Below are 16,299 nucleotides of genomic sequence, written 5' to 3'. Positions count from 1 at the left end.
AACTTCACCTTTCACGCTCATCACATATGCTGGGCCTACCAGCCGCGTAGCAACAAGCCAATGCTGCCATATCGCTCCGCTCATTTAAAACTGGTAGAAAGAGGTATTGTCAATTTATGTTTTCCAAATGCTCTCCAGAAATCTTGTCCGCACATGATGACCGAAAGTTTTCAAGAGCAGTCCAAGAGGCTGACTAATGCCGGGTACCTATCTCATGTTCAAGTTTCTGTTGCCGAAAAACTTGTTAAGAGAATGAAACCAGAAAACCAATGTCACCCAAACCCGGTTCCTCGTGAACGAAAAAACCTGGTTGTATTACATTATCTACACGAGATTTCCCACGATTTGAAAAGAATTGGTCAACGAGCGAATGCAACCGTCGTGTTCTCGGCGCCGAAAAAACTTGCAACGTTGTGCAAACTGGGAAAAACCAACACCAACAAAGCGCGCGGATGCGCAACTAGGCACCAGAAGCCCTACGTCACGTGTGATGAAGGTGTTGTGTATCAAATTCCCTTGTCATGCGGGAAACACTATATCGGCTAGACGGGGAGATGTCTTAACGAGCGCCTAATGGAACACGCTCGCAACGTCAGAAACGGGCAAGGCGGATCGCTGGTTGACCACATTCTCGCATGCAGGTCAAAAACCTGTAAACCTTTCTTTGATAAAAGTCTGGTAATAGGAAAAAGCAGAGAAAGGGTAACGCGCGAAATCATTGAAGCCGAAAAGATAAATAGGTCAGGATGCTCATGTGTAAGCACACCTTCCATTCTCCTCTCAGATAAAGATCTCGTTTTTCTAAGGAATTGATACTGTTCGCACGTGCGATACTGTTCGCAAAGGTGATGCTTCAGGAGAATAAAATTTGTTCGAAGTTAGCGCTCGTGGTGTTTGTCTCTCGTCTCTTGCGTCCTCGTCTTTTGCGGCGCTACAGTGTATTGGAATTACATTTGGTTGCAAAAAATCTTTCTGCTCTAAATTATTATCGCGTGCGCCAGCAAGGACATGTAATTCTGCACTACCCTTTGATTTATCGCATTTTTTTGTTTTTTATAAGTACCTGAACCTCTACCACAAGTTCTGCTTTCCTTGTTTATATTCGTCGCGCGCAGCAAAGAATGTTGAGATTCTTAAACAAAAAATTGTGCAGCCTTTACTGTTCTTTATATTAATATTATCTGGATGGAGCGCGTCGCAGCGACGGTGGGTTATTAGCGAAGCTGTACTGTAGGTTTCTAGTATAACTTAGACCACTTGGAGTTCTGCGATGCGTGCTTGCCCTGGGACCACAAGCGTGTTTTTTTTTTTAATTTCGCTACAGCCGAAACGGCGGCTTAGTGGTAGGGGTCTAACCCGCATCGGTCTTATCAGCAGCTGAGTGTCGCAGGCACTAAGCAATCCAAGCAGGTCTGACTTCGGACACTTATGACACATGGCACAAATAAACACAAGCTCTTCTCAATCGATGCGTTACGAGTTAGTGCAACGCCGACAATATGATTGCAATTGTCAGCAAATGTGTGAATATAATATGCCCAAGATTTTAAATTAGTATGGCTTAAAATGCTTTAGAACTGCCGATAGCACATTACAGGAGTGCCTTTTATGTTATTTTTCTGGGCACAAGATTTCTCACAGTTTTGTTGTTGGGCACTGGGGGCCATTTTCGCCCTGCCGAGAGGAGACAGTTTTCTTGAGCTAAATCTATGTGGTAGCACATTAGAAGTTATTTTTGCTGAAAATATAAATAAAGGGAGAAAATCTGTGATACCCCGGCAAAAGCCTCATGAGAGAGCTGACGTTCTGACGGCGACTGCGAACCCACTTCAGAGAAAGATTTCTGCCGAAATCTTCGCGTTCTGATAAAAAAATTGCTGGGGTTGTTCGTAGGGTCCTATGAGGCTGACAGCAGCACAAAAGGACGTTACTCTCAAGCACCCATTGATAAAAAAAAGTCTGTTCTGTGTTAATAGAAGCTCTAGAGAAGGATACGAAAAATTACTTGTTACTCTGCTTCTCCACCGAGTAGAGGTGGCCAGCCAGCTTTTCTGGCAGTTCGAAGCGCTCACGAGGAGAGGGGAGCTTCCTTCTCTAAAGCACTACCGGTTATGTGGGGTCCTCATTCCACTGGTGTGTAGAGAACCGGTTGGCCTGGGATTTTTTGGAGAGGACAGCCAATCTTTACGTGCTCCGATAGACACTTATTTTAGGTTGTGGCCTTACGTGGACTCAATGCGTTTAAACAAATCGCCCAACACTTAAACACCTCAGTGAAGGTTGATGTACTTGCATTCATGAGTCATGTGTGTGCTGACACCTGCACAAGTACTCCAGAAATTATGACGTAGGATGGATGGATGTTACAGCGTCCGGTTGCAAACACTGACATTGAATAGGTTGGGGCAACCGAAAAGGAAATAAAAATAATAGGCCCCTGCCTGCACCGTTTACACACAACAGGCTTAACCCAATTGAAAAATAAAAGAGGAGGCCCGTAGGCAAGTTGTAATTTGACCACCCGTGGGTGGAAAGATAAAATAATAGGGAAAATGCTACATTAGCGACCCACAGCCGAGAGAGCGGGCCCGGGGAGGCTCCCCTGACCTCCCCTGGGAAGTAGCGGAAAGGGAAATGGGACGTGGGAAGGGAATGGGGACAGCGAGTTTTTTGCTCTGATCCTTCAATTATCTCGACTCCATTACTGGCCCGCCTGGCCAGGACAGGGAGAGCATCGAGATTGCCCAATGGTGCGGCCCCACTCACGGTATGCCCGACCACCCACCATACGCAACGGGCTCCGACCGTCGGAGACAGGAAAACCTAACACGGTGTCAGTAGCTACCTGGGGCTCCTCTCGCACTCTAGAAGGCCTTTCCCACCTGCCGGCTACTAGCCGTCGAAGGCTTTTCGCGGTTTTTCGGACACCGGAAGTATGTGTGATAGTCCCGAGCCAGTGGAGGTCCAGAACGTCAACGGCCTCGCGGCCTCAGAACTGGTCGCTCCGGGGGGTCCATCTGTGCTTCCTCCAACCATCCATGCACTTATTTCCTCTCCTAGCTTACTCTTCTCCTACAGAGGAGAGAGTGTTCAAGGCTGGGCGACCAGGCCACTAACCAAGAACGTGGCTTAGGATGAGATGACCCGGGCCTACTCCACCGGTACTCCACACATCTTCGGTTTTCGCCAGACTCTTACGAGGCAGTACTAAGCCCTCATCCCCCGGCATCCCGCAGGCGGTTAAGCCTGCGGCCGGCCGTAAGGCCGCTTCCCCGAGGCGGCGGTCCTCAGAGCCTGGCCACTATGAACCCCCGCGCGGACCTGGTTTCTCCGTAACCAGAAACCGACGCGTCGGTAGCCAGACTTGCACGCCGCCGCGCGCAGAGGAAGGAAGGTAGCATGTATTTGAAAACCTTCTGGCGTTTTGACATGCTTTCCGGGCCGGATTTCGTGGGTCCAACCTGAGTATAAACCCAGGCCTGCCTCCGCTCAGGCATCGGACCTCACGTGCACGACTGGCCCTCACAGTCGTCTGGGAGTCGCTGCCACTCCCATTGGGGGTTTGCATCCCCAGAGGATGGGTCCCGGCCATCCCATCCCCACTGCTGGCGTTGCACCGAAACAAAGCCTAGTAGCCGAAACTACACCGGCCCGTATTCGGTGGCGGGGGGGGGGGCCACGAGCAGGCTGCACAGTCAGATTTCCCCCCCTGCAAACACTGACAGTAGAATTCTGCGGCAGAGTGAAGGTCCTGAGCGTTAGTTTTGTATCCTGCCTCGAAAATACAGCTTACAGTTCTATTTAATGTCGCAACATGCCCGTTAGAATTTTAAGATCTTATCTAACTCATCAAAACTATAGCCGCCGCATGCGAAGCTCCTTCAGTAAAAACTACTGAAATGTCAAATAATATCAGGCAGCATTGTTATTGCACTGCACATAATAGGAGCTATCATATCAAAGACACAGGGGAATAAACGAGAAGCTTATGTTATTAAAGATAAAAGTGTCCGCGGACGCTTAAAACGAACCGCATTGCAAAGAGCATAATTCAGCACAGTAAAAGCTGCTTCACTCAACAAGATGTCGATGAGTACAGGTTAATTATCCGGAGAAGTGCAGGGAAGGAAGCAAGGCAAGAACAAGAAAGAAAAGCAGTAGACAAGTCTAATTAAAATTTGTAACTGAAATCCGAGTTTCTTGGAAGTATTCGTAATCGCAATGAACACAATGCAGTCACAGGCATTGATGCCATCAAGAAGGCGATGAATGTAACGCCATAAAAAACACGTTTTCTGTGGTTTAGCAGGCAAATTAGGATCAGCGTGGGTGCTCTTGTCCCAAATGTCGCAAAGGAAAAAAAGCAGAAAGAATCAAACCACCATCACCTTTTTCTTGCGTATATTTGTTTTCTCTGGCTTGGGATTCCACCGCTTCACTAACCCGGATAATTGGGGCAGCGTCTCAATGAGAAAAGAGTAGAGAGAATTTCTTTGTGCGGCTGCTTGCCTTTTATGGGCGGTAATTCAAGCAGGAGCTGAATAAGTGACAGAGACTTGAGTGTTTATGTAAGTGCAAGCCCACGCACGTATCGCACAATACCCAGAAGGAAGTCAGGCTGAAGAACTAGGAGACACTCGTTTGCCGAAGAAATTTGTTACCTCCATTGCACGCTGCATCGTGTACAATCCCTGTGTCACTCGGTGCTTTTGGACGCTTGTGTAAGGTAACTGAGATATCGGCGCCGTGTCCTAAAATAGATGCTAGTTAGCACCTACCACCCCTACGCAGTGGAAAGTGCTATTGGAGATTGTTGCACATAAATTACCTTGTGTTAACATTAGGGCTGCATAGAGGTGGCCAGCCATCTTGTACATATTGACACAGTCTGCCTCGTATTATGTGGCAACTAATGAAGAATACAGGCAGTGCGCTTCCTACGCTTAGGCTGTGTCTTATGTAGTGGAGGAAAATGACTAGGAAAACCACTTTCTTTTCATCACAACTATTACTTCACGCATGGGCTTAAGGATGCCACGGTACTGAGGACCTTCTGTTTACTCTGTATACCAAAGAGTAAACAAGTTTCCAAAAGAAAACATATAGTCTGTTCATGTGGGAGCAATTCTACGAATACATGAAGAGATGCCTCATGAGTATACTTTCACAAAGGCTACGGGTTTGTTACGTTTCTTGTTCTCTCGTTGTGTATAACGATTGAGTAGAGTTTGTTAACTGTAATCAGCGCAGTTTGTGATTTTTGGAACTGTAGGAAAGCCGTTTATGTTCAGGCTGATGGATTTCTACTGATCCTAGTTATTTGAAGCTGGAGTAATTAGACACAAGAAAACGAGGTTCTGCGCAAAAAAAAAAAAACACGAAATAATTTATTTTTTTCTGCATTGACAGAGCCTGTTAGCTTTGGTCGACTGCAGAAGTGCGTAGTAAAGGTTCGGTTGAGTTTTATTCGCAAACAACACAGTCTGAGAATTTACGCCTAAATCACAAGAAAATGAGTTTTCGCAACATTGCCAGAGGCTGTTGTACGAGTTTAAGGCATGCCGGTTAAAATGAGGCTGCAAAAAAAAAAGAGAGAGTCCTGCCCCTGCCACGGGAGGTGAGCGGCTATGCAAAGTTTCGTCCAGGGAGGTGTGCTGTTAGAAAACACACTTTGAGTAACGAGACGAGCTGAGAGAACGCCATGGCATTAAAGAAAACAGCCTGACTGCGGAAGCTGTGCTTGAGGGCAGGCACAGCCGGATTCAATTACGGAACATGCCAGCGCACGCAGATTGCGCATGTGTGTCTATTTAGTGCCACGATGAAAGGCGCTCGTTTCTTTTCCACTGGGAACCTCGTAAGAGGTAATCTTCGGGGTGCAATGCGAGCCTGTTTGCGCTTGCCGCGCTTCCTGAATAGGGAGCCTATGAGCCGCAGAAAAAAGAGAGTGCGCCTTGTTCGTAGAGAGGAGTGGTAAATAACAGTCTGCTTGCTAATCGAGGAGTGCGGAATGTTTTGGGATGCAGGAGACGTTGAGAGGGCAGTAGTTTATTGGTTTATTAGGGTTTAACGTCCCAAAGCGGCTCACGCTATGAGGGACCCCGTAGTGAAGGGCTCCGGAAATTTCGACCACCTGGGGTTCTTTCACGTGCACTGACATCGCACAGCACAAGGGCCTCTAGAATTTCGCCTCCATCGAAATTCGGCCGCCGCGGCCGGGGTCGAACCCGCGTCTTTCGGGTCAGCAGTCAGGAGAGGGAAGTAATGTACGTATCTGCCTTTCTGCTTTTGAAAGACAGTACTCGACTTTTTTCGCGCAAAACGCCAAGGCTGGAACGATTTGGCTCAACTGGCAATGTCACCTGTGGTTGAACAAACTTAAAATATTTGCTGTATGCGAGCTGAAGTCAGTATTTGTTTAAATAATTGGAAGTGGACTGTGTGTTCACATACCAGACACCTGACAGCGTATCGCAAATAACAATGAGAAGGCAGTGATTGGGTGAAGCTATTATATCTCGGCTCAGCTTACTTTAAAACTCTCCACTCTGTACTAGTGAGGTATATTAATAATAAATTTCTTCTATTTGAAACGCATTTATTTTTAACTTGCACAGATGTAACAAGAAATAGAATGACGAGTGCAATAGGCAGTTGGGGTAGGCGATGTAATCAGTAAATGTGCGCTTCGAGATAAAAACTTCAACATGCCACGGAATGCCGGTGGAAAACAAAATGGGGTATCCTAGAAATCTGAAGGGGGGGGGGGGGGGGGGTGAATACGACGTGGGCCCATGCTCATAAACCAGACTTGTTTAGGGTAACCTAAAACTAATCCGTTTGATTCGACTGGTAGGCAAACTATATAAATGAATCCAATATTTCCGCGGAGTGAACAATAGTGGAAATCCTTCCATGAACTACCCTGTTTTATGGTGCTTAAAAGCGATGTTTCTCTTATTCTGTTGGCGTCAGTATTTTGTATACGTCAAATCAAACATTTCATAATTTAGTTTTTTTTTTCGTTTCAGCTTAGTGGATTATCTTGGTTCTTCTACTACGCCAGCTGCAAGAGAAAAACAGTATTCATTTCTTCCTGTTCCTAACGAAGCTTATACACATCTGCGTATCGAGAAACGAAACGTCTGTTTTGGGACTTTATATTACGAATTTTTGCTTTCTCTGCAAGAAATTTCGTTGAACCTTTAAAGATAGCGTGCTTTCAACTCCTTCATTGAACAGTGTGGTTTTGCAAAACTTGCTTAAAAGCTTTTGAGTATCATCGTTCGAGCGGTCGCAAGCTGCGTGCTGTGCCGTCAAACTTACTACTCTATCACTAGCGGTTTGGGATTATTGGTTTTAAAATGAGTGCCGGGCAAAAAGAAAAAGCAGTGGTGTTACTTCTTCGAGAACTTTAAAACAGGTCGCAGGTTGCGGAGCGTATTAGGTTAAGCATGAGCTAATTTTTTAACACAAACCGTTGCAAATGCTGTATTTCTTGGTCTATTTTTGAAGAAAAGCAATAATTCCAGAAACAAAATTAAAACACACAGCGGAGCATATGGAGCGCGGTCTTTTATACTCAAGATCAGTTTCTGCAATTTTACTCTGCGTGGGGCTCATCGGCACCGACAAAGTTCGGCATTAATTCTCTAAACGTTGCTCAAATACTAAGCTTCCTTTTATGCTCCTATAGATCGTTCTAAGTTCCTTGGAAACTTTTCACCCTACAGCTTCAGAGAGAACACCCAAGGAGCCTCATTAGGCGCGATGCAAATGAGCGAACACTGTTTACTTCGTGGTAAAACTTCACACTATGGCTGGTTGTGAAAGATCTGACGTAAGTTTGGTTTGGTTTATAGTTTATGGGGCTTAACGTCCCAAGGCAACGCAGGTTATGAGGCGCAGTAACCCAAGACAGTTTTGGCAAGTAATAAACCCTCACCCACAACGCGCTATCACTCTCACCAATGATATACAAGAAACCATTACCGATGCTGAATGTGCCGACGCTTTCAATTCCGCATTTGCCACTGTTTTCACGAAAGAAATTGAAACGCTCATGATTTGAACAGCGCGAACTACAAGGGACAAGAAAAGAAGGACACAGGACGAGCGCTCGTCCTGTGTCCTTCTTTTCTTGTCCCTTGTAGTTCGCGCTGTTCAAATCATGAATATCTACCAACTCGCCCAACTGAACGTTTTGCTAAATTGAAACGCCCTTTTCTTTTCCTTATTCCAATATGGAAGGTACCATGCCAAACATCACATTTTGTGAACACGGAATTTCATCCATAATCCAGAAGACTAAGCTGTCGTCATCATTTGGCATTGATGGTATTAACTCTAAAATTCTAAGGAACACGAGACACACGGTTACTTCATACTTGTCATTGCTGTTCTCCCAGTCACTTTCTTCAGGAACCATGCCAGATGATTGGAAAGTGGGAAAGGTCGTTCCAGTCTACAAAACAGGTAACAGAAACTATCCATTAAATTACCGACCTATCTCCCTAACAAGCGTGCCATGCAATATCATGGAACATGTCATCTACTTTCAAATTATTTCTTTCTTAGACTGTAACAATTTTTTTCATCCCTCGCAGCATGGGTTCCGCAAAGGTTTCTCCTGTGAAACCCAATTAGCTCTTTTTGTTCATGACTTACACACTAACATGGACACTAATGTGCAAACTGACGCAATCTGGATTTTGCGAAAGCCTTTGATAAGGTATCTCACCAGCGCTTGTTACTAAAACTTCAACTGCTGAACCTAGATCCTAACGTTATAATGTGGATACAGGAATTTATGTCCAATCGTACGCAAATGGTCTTAATCAACAGTAACTCATCTAGACCCCTCCCAGTAACTTCCGGCGTGCCCCAAGGATCTGTCCTTCGTCCTCTGTTGTTTTTAATATACATTAACGATTTACCTCAGTGTATTTCTTCTCATATACGCATGTTCGCAGACGACTGCGTCATTTACCGCACAATCAAAAACATATCTGACCAAACTGCTCTCCAGAACGATCTAATCAGCGTTTCAGACTGGTGCAACAATTCACTAATGACGCTAAATGCCAACAAATGTAAATGCATGTACTTCTCCCGCCGGCGCAGTCCCTTTTGTTTCCCTTACACAATTCTTAACACACCCCTGGAACTAGTGCAGTCTTACAGATACCTAGGTGTAACGCTCTCTCACGATTTGTCCTGGAGCACACATGTCACCAACATTATCGCCTCAGCTAATAAAACCTTAGGCTTTCTGAAACGTAATCTGCGAAACGCCCCGGAACATGTCAAATTACTAGCTTATAAATCACTTGTCAGGCCAAAACTGGAATACGCGTCGCCCATTTGGAATCCGCACCAAGCATATCTCGCCGACGCATTAGAATCAGTTCAAAATCGCGCTGTTAGATTTATTCATTCATCGTACTCATATAATATCAGCGTTTCATCTCTCAAAGAAGAATCTTGTTTATCATCGCTTTTCTGTCGACGTCACATTGCTAGCCTTTCACTGTACCACAAGTTCTTTTTTTCGTCCCTTAATCAAGCACCATACATCACAGCAGCAGCACGCATATCATATCGAACCAGCCATCCACTTCAAGTTGCGCGCCCACGTGCCCGGACCACCACCTTCACAGCTTCATTTTTTTTCCGAACCGCCACAGACTGGAACGGCCTTCCCCACGAAATCGCTTCTACTACCTGCCCATCTTCGTTTTTGCAACTTGTATCTGACCATTTCTTCAATAACTGTTTACCATGATCCTTATTGTTTGTATAAAAACCCACCCCTTATGTAATGCCCCTGTAAGGGATCCTTAGTGTACGCGGGGCCATCGGAACGCGGCTGGGAGCGCTCAAAGCGAAGCGTCTCCTTCCTTGGAACGCGGCCGCTCACGAACGCGCCGGGGACTACGGGTGTCCCCCGCCCCGCGGTACCGTTTCGCGCACGTGCTGGCGCGAAAGTGTATTTGTCTTTGTTTTTCACTTTTATTGTGCAATGGAAAAGGGCGTTTTGCACTACGGAAGCTGGAGGGCTGGCCATGCTCTCGGTAAACCAATCATGTGAGGAGTGTAACATGATTGGTTGCTACGAAATGTGGGCCGGGCCTTTAGGTCTTTAAAACCGGACCCCGGAGCCGGAAGCGGGGTTCTGGGCTAAGGTTCGATGCTACGCATCCTCGGCTCTGCCGAGTAGGGGCCTCCCCTAGTATTAGCCAGTTCCGCCTTTTTGATGTTTTGTCTCTTTTCAGTTGTATCTAACTTGTATATTCTGTAAATATTTGTATATAAATCTTCAGTTATTCCCTTTTTTATCCCTGCGTGTCAACACATCTTGAGACCGTCTCTGACGGGGCACCTCCGGTGCGAAGATCAAGCTTCAGTCTTCGAGTTAAACCACCCGTCTCTGGCGGGGCACCCCTGGTGCAAGGGAAGAAGAGAACCTGTGGAACTTTACTGGCGCAGTCGGCAGGATCCTGCCGCCATCGGAAGACGGCGCAGGAAGATTGAACGCAGGGAGAAAGGCGACGATCAGGCAACAGCAGCGTTCGAGAAATGACCTGCGGAGAGACGGCGGCAAGGACGTAAGGACCACGGCAGTAGTTCAGCGACGCGGGACTGCATCCGGTCAAGAAAAGCTGCGCGTCGAGGACTTGACGGTCACCGGCGGGTCGCAGCAAGTGACAACGTGCACAGGACCAGCGGCGTGCGACAGCTCATCGCAGCGTCCGGTGAAAGTGGCGGTGGACTGCGACGCCAAGGAGCTGGCAATGCGGATCGACGCATCGAAACTGTGAGTTTCCTTCGTCGCATTGTTAGCGTCCCTGTGCATGTGTTCGAGCCGGTAGGACAGTTGAGGAGTACAGACGGTGGTATGGAGGGCTATCCATGCCGGCCCTCACTCGATGTGAGGTACCAAGTGAAATTAGCGAAGGCGCGCTTAGTGTACTTTCAGGCTGAACTTGCGAAAGTGAATGGAGGAAAGGCGCCGCTGTGCGAGGAAAAACCTCAGGACGTTAAGTGCGTCTTGGAGGAATTAGAAGCAAAGCGCCAGCAGCTAGCGCTGGAGCTCGCTGAGCTCAAGGAGTCTAGGAGAGCTAGTGAACTAGCGAGGGAAAACTACTCCGAGTCCCGAGAGGAGAGGCCACCTGTGCTGGAAGGTAAAGCCTTATGCTTGTCAAGCACAGGTCAAGAAAACAGCCAGGCAGAAGTACAAAGTGAGCCAGATTTCTGCGAAGCTGGAATCGCAGTTGAAGAAAATATCGTGACGGAACGCAGCGTCGCGGTATCAGAGGCGGTGAACGCGCACTCCGAAGATCCAGCTGCACATGGTAGCTCAAGCCCAAATGAGTCCAGGGACGAGGACGCGAGTTCAGGAATAAAAACTCGGCCTCAGGCAAGCTGCGCAAAAGAGCAGTTGGTTCAGCTTGAAATGACCAGCGACGACAGACGTCAGATCGGCGAGCTAGTGACAGCAGGAAACCTAGCGTTGCCGCAACCGCACACTGTGTCGGGCATAGGGCGTGAAGTGCCCCTTAGCGTTCGTGATGGCAGGGACATTTCATCCGAGGCAGAGAGCGGAGGTGGGCCTGCTGGGCCGACCGGGCAGAGTGCCGCGCAGCTTTCGAACGCACCCGATGTGTGTCCGGCCAGGTCATTTGAGGACCCGGAAATGAGTGGCGACTTGCCACAAGGCAAATTAGGGTCAATTCACTGCGAGGGGTCTCATGCAGCCTGAGAGTTAGAAGATGCCACGAAGCCGGCAAGCGCCGATCAAGGAGGTTGCGGCAATTCCAGTGTTTACCTGAGCAGGAACAGGGCAAATGGCTCGAAGAGAGGCAAAGTAGAGAGAGGCAGGTGCATGGCTTTCACGCTGAAAGTCGACGCGAGGAACAGTATGTTCCGTGCTAGAGGTCGGCATATCAAGTGTAGCGAGACTGACTGTACTGCTATATTTGGACGGGCCAGGGGCTATGCTCTTTACGCACCACGCGTGTCGTACTGGTGCGCCGGAGAGAGAGTGCTCTCAAGTGCGTCGCATGGTCAGAGATTTTCACCTATCGATGAACAGGACGTTTTTGATCCTGGAGGGCACCGTCTTTTCAGTTCACGCCCCGTTGTGGCGCCCGCCTAATGAGTGAGTTACCGTTTAGGCGTTAATTGTGTTACTGACAACACGTGGTGGCTCGAGTGTACACAGGGACGCTCGGTGCGACTAAGGAGGCTCACGTGGGCATTGGGCGAGTGCTGTGAACGCTCCAGTCGCGAGTGTCTGTGTGCTCATTCACGAGCAGGACGACGGCGTGCATTCAGGCAAACTGGGTGCAACGCACCAACTTGGACGCTGTGTTACGGCGCACGGCAGGCGTGCCACTGTGTGTATTTAAGTGTACATTTTGCGTAATATTGTGTTGGTGCCCGTGTGCATTTTTTGTTTTTGGTTTGGTTGGTGCCAGTGCTGGTGTAGCGGCGGCATGTCACCCACAGGGTGGTTTTGTGACCCGTACCGATCCCTTTGTTTTAATTCTAAAAGTGGCATTTGAGCCCTTTGTAGAATCTTGGGAAGGGCGTGTAAGGGATCGTTAGTGTACGCGGGGCCATCGGAACGCGGCTGGGAGCGCTCAAAGCGAAGCGTCTCCTTCCTTGGAACGCGGCCGCTCACGAACGCGCCGGGGACTACGGGTGTCCCCCGCCCCACGGTACCGTTTCGCGCACGTGCTGGCGCGAAAGTGTATTTGTCTTTGTTTTTCACTTTTATTGTGCAATGGAAAAGGGCGTTTTGCACTACGGAAGCTGGAGGGCTGGCCATGCTCTCGGTAAACCAATCATGTGAGGAGTGTAACATGATTGGTTGCTACGAAATGTGGGCCGGGCCTTTAGGTCTTTAAAACCGGACCCCGGAGCCGGAAGCGGGGTTCTGGGCTAAGGTTCGATGCTACGCATCTTCGGCTCTGCCGAGTAGGGGCCTCCCCTAGTATTAGCCAGTTCCGCCTTTTTGATGTTTTGTCTCTTTGCCGTCGTATCTAACTTGTATATTCTGTGAATATTTGTATATAAATCTTCAGTTATTCCCTTTTTTATCCCTGCGTGTCAACACATCTTGAGACCGTCTCTGACGGGGCACCTCCGGTGCGAAGATCAAGCTTCAGTCTTCGAGTTAAACCACCCGTCTCTGGCGGGGCACCCCTGGTGCAAGGGAAGAAGAGAACCTGTGGAACTTTACTGCCCCTACGGGGGACGTTTAAGGTAATAAACTGAACTGAACTGAACGCTGTAGTGAAAAGCTTCAGAAATTTCGACCCCCCCAGGTTTCTTTAACGAGCACTGAGATCACATTACACGGGCCTCTACTATTTCGTCTCCATTGAAATGCAACCCACGCGACTGGGATAAAACCTGCATCTTTTGAGTCAGCAGCCGAGTGTTATAACCGCTGATGAATCCTGGTGGCGCTGGCTTTTGTTCGGCATCAAAACAGATCACTGCCAAAGTAGAACAAAACATTTTTTTTTGCACTGCCACTTGATTAAGACAAACAAGGCAAAAATAACAAAAACGAACATTTTCATAATCGTTAGGAAGGGAATGGTTGCGCAGCGAAGCCTTAGAGATATGCTGCGAGAAGTTTTGACGCTATCACAGTTAGCCGAAACTGCCAATTAATGTGATTCCTGCATTTAACAGTTTGTCCTTTTCTATCTTATAAAATCTCCGTTCTCTGAGAATATAATAGGTACGCCTGTTACTCAACAACAATATATCCTGTCACTGCTGACGAACTTCGATTTTTCCTAAGTGGCGCTTATCTCTTGTCCAGATTACGGGCTATATCTCCTTGTTTTCTTGAAACTGAAGTAATCCAGATGCAAATGTGTATGGCATAACTGCAACCGCTGTTCGATTCCTCAGGGGTTGATCTGCGGTTAACTCTCAAATATAGAAGAAAACTCCCGGCTATATAAGAAAACAAGATAGCCAAAAAGATTCAAAATGGTGCGATAGTAGGTGTTTTATCCGCAGGTGCATAATGGGAAAAGGGAGCTCCTTAAATTCAGTTGATGACTTGAATGGATAAAGTATGAGAGATCCTTGCCTGCAAAACACTACGGTAATCACTTAAAGACAACTTTTTGAAGATCATGAACAGCAGCGTTCTCGCCCTTGTCTTCGCGCTAAAACATTATTCTATGTTCTCATTGCATGACTGAAGAATGAGCTATACTGGAAAAATACATACAAAGGAAGCCAACAATGATCGAAACCAGTAAGCACAAGAAAATGCTTCTGTTTCTTGAATTGCTGGGTTGATTAATGGTAAATTATTGGTGTAACTATTTTAGTGCTTAAACATAACTGATTGGAACGGAGAATAAAAATCGGTCACATGCCGCCAGTTGGTTCAGATCCCACCGGTGGCATGTGGTTGCCCAAGCTATAAAAGAAAAAAAAAATTACTGACACAAAAGAGCTCTGATTGGATAATTCTCAGAAAGTAGTTGGATTACCCTCGATGATTACTTGGATGCTGACACACACTTTCTGAACAGCGCCGCTACAGTGGCTCAGTGTATAACGCTATGCTGCAGACCCGAAAGATGCGGATTCAATCCAGCGGCGGTGGTCGCATTTCGGTGGAGGCGATATGCTAGAGGGCCGTGTACTGTGCATTGTCAGTGCACGTTAAAGAACACCAGGTGGTCGAAGTAATCTGGAGCTCTCAGCTACGGCATCCCTCATAGCCTGATTTGCTTTGGGACGTTGAACCCCATAAAACCGTTAGTAATTTTTCTGAATAATTAAGGTGGACGAACGTGTGGGGTTGGCGCATCTAGACGCGATCTGCTGGGCTCGTTGGTTGCGATCCATAATGCAAATATACATGTAAATGTATATTTATGAATGTATATGTATAATATGTACATGTAAATATACATCTACACGATGGAACTGGAGAGGTGTGCAGAGGGTGGCGGCGGGTTTGTGAGCGCCCCCTACCAAAACGGTGAAGGTGCGTAGGTAGATTGCAGGTGGGAAAGGCTTCAAGGAGTGCTGGCCTCCCCACTGCATATTTGAAACCGTTTTCGCCGCCACTTTTCCCTTCGGATATTGCGTAGGCCTTTATGGAAGAGGTCTGTGGAGAGTTGAGGCAGGTATAGATTGTTCGTGGGTGGCGGTTCAGGAGGGTAGAGTTAGAGGGTAGAACCAAGGGGTGCGACGAGGAGGTGGCCAATGGCTGGAGCTTTTGACGAATAGAGGCTTCATTCTCCGGCCAGGATATCGGTCTACTGGGGACGTACCGTCGCTCCTCTAGTGTGGATTGGCAGACGGCAGCTGTCGCCGAAACGTACGCGTTGTCGGTTCGCTTCCAAATTTACGGAGCGTTTTCTGCCGAGGAAAACATGTCCTCTGTAATGCACGATAAAACACTGCATAAACTGTCCCCATTTTGAGGAGAAAATTGTAGGATCAGCAACCGCTCTATGAAAGAAGCCCGGTATGTGGAAAATCACGGAACTGCACGGAACCACGCATTTTTCGTTTCACTTATACGTTTTTCCATATCATGCTCACGAGCCTGATATATTTTCACGAGTGCGCGTGCCCTGCCTCTCGACGCTGAAATAATATAGTTATACAGGGCCCGTATTACGAAACTGTAAAATCAGAAACTTGTCCAAAACTTCTCAAAAAGCCCCGCCGTAGTCGCGCTCCTATTGGTCGGCCGTGGCCGGCGGTCATGTTGCTTTCTTGCGTCATGGGTGGCTGTCGTTTACGTCACGTACATGACAGAAGTGGTGACGTTGCACACCTTATTATGCAGGCGCATTTTGAAGGGGTTTTTTTACGGCTTCGAGGCAGTCAAAATTCGACCATTGCGTTTTTCACAGAAAATGGCGGCGGCGGCAGCGGTGTATGTGGCGATGGCGGCTGCGCCGGCGCGAGCAAACGGCGAAGGAGGGCATACGAAGGCGCGTTTAACTTGCCGGACGAGCTGTTTCGACGCCTTTTTCGACTGGAGAGGCAGATACGGAGTGGCTGTGCGATGAACTCGGCGATGAACTGGGAGGTGTGCGTGCGAGTGCGCTGTTCGTGCAGCGGCGGGTGCTGTGTGCACTGCGGTTATTTGCGACCGGCGGCTTTCATGCAAGCTTCGGCAGCCGACGTAACCTCTGTGCCACAGCTACATACGAATAAAACATGCTTATACTGGCAAATAACTTATTTCCCCCTGCAAATTGCACTTAATGGTCGTCTTCTGTTTCCCGGTCGAGGAAA

Source organism: Amblyomma mixtum, chromosome 4 (assembly GCF_055824585.1).
Source record: "Amblyomma mixtum isolate Tamu chromosome 4, ASM5582458v1, whole genome shotgun sequence".
NCBI lineage: Eukaryota > Metazoa > Arthropoda > Arachnida > Ixodida > Ixodidae > Amblyomma > Amblyomma mixtum.
This window is presented reverse-complemented; position numbering follows the sequence as displayed.